This window comes from Merops nubicus, unplaced genomic scaffold, assembly GCF_000691845.1.
Source record: "Merops nubicus isolate BGI_N331 unplaced genomic scaffold, ASM69184v1 scaffold23598, whole genome shotgun sequence".
NCBI lineage: Eukaryota > Metazoa > Chordata > Aves > Coraciiformes > Meropidae > Merops > Merops nubicus.
This window is the reverse complement of record NW_008625416.1, coordinates 4,744-5,875: the sequence shown is the minus strand read 5'-3', so window position 1 is coordinate 5,875 and position 1,132 is coordinate 4,744. Positions and strand designations below refer to the sequence as shown.

The following is a 1,132-nucleotide window of genomic DNA, read 5'->3' as shown; positions in this document are numbered from 1 at the left end:
CGGGCTGGAGCTGGTCAAGCAGCTCCTGGGGGCCCCCAGACCCCCGGCCTGGATCTTCGCGACGTGCCGGGACCCCGAGGGGCCGCGGGCTCAGGTCGGTGCGGGGAGGGGGGAGCCGTTGCGGGTGCAGCCCGATGAAAGCGTCGCGGTCGGAGGGGGTGGTGTGGTTGCACCGTGGTCTGCCTGGTGTGAAAGTCCCCGGAAGGTCTGCAGGGCTTGGGGTGGGGAAGGAGCTGGGGACCCTGAACGCAGCGCTGCTGGGTGGCTGGGAATCCAAACGCTTCGAGTTGGAAGGGACCTCAAAAGGCCACGGAGTCCAACCCCCCCTGCAGGGACACCCCCAGCTAGAGTGGGTTGCTGAGAGCACCATCAAGCCTGGCCTGGAATGTCCCCAGGGATGGGGCATCGACCACTTGTCTGAGCAACCTAGTCCAGTGTTTCACCACCTTCATAGTACAGAAGTTCTTCCTAGTGTCTAAATCTTCCCTGGTTGAGTTTAAAACCCCCACCCCTTGTCCACTCGCTACATGCCCTTGTAAATGGTCCTTCCTCAGCTCTCCTGTGGGCTCCTTCAGGGACTGAAAGGCTGCAAGAAGGTCTCCCCGGAGCCTTCTCTTCTCCAGACTGACCCCAGCTCTCTCAGCCTGGCCTCGCACAAGAGGTGCTCCAGCCCTCTGATCATTTTTGTGGCCCTCCTCTGGACCCCTTCTAACAGGTCCATGTCCTTCATGTGCTGAGTTCTCCAGAAGTGGACACAGCACTCCAGGGAGGTCTCACCAGAGCAGAGTAGAGGAGTGGAATCCCCTCTCTTCATTTGCTGGCCACAGTTCTGATACAGCCCAGAATTTGATTTGCCTTCTTATTTAAGGCTATGTTGGCTGTGGCCCAGCCACCCTCTGATGCCAAGGCTTCACCCATGCCCCACGGGCACGATGCTGAATCACCCCGAGCTGGGTCTGGGCAGGTCAGGTTGGACTCGGATTGTGGCTGCCTGAGCTGGGGTGACTCGCAGCGATGCTGCTCCGGGCGGTTCTGTGCCTTCTTACTGGTCTCTGGAACCTGGGGGTTCCCTAAGTGGTGGCTGCTGGTGGAGCTGTGGAGTCCTTCCCCTGCTTCCCTCCTGTCAGGGCGC

At 60.6% G+C, this 1,132-nt stretch overlaps 1 protein-coding gene across 1 annotated transcript in view; it reads left to right on the top strand.

Moving 5' to 3' along the window:
* Positions 1-6: 6 nt before the first annotated feature.
* Positions 7-1,132, top strand: part of LOC103778107 (uncharacterized oxidoreductase YKL071W-like) — a 5,305-nt gene continuing 4,179 nt past the window's right edge. The window contains exon 1 of the mRNA XM_008945678.1: positions 7-94. The gene's annotated coding sequence lies outside the window, so the exon portion shown is untranslated. The remainder of the gene's footprint in view (positions 95-1,132) is intronic.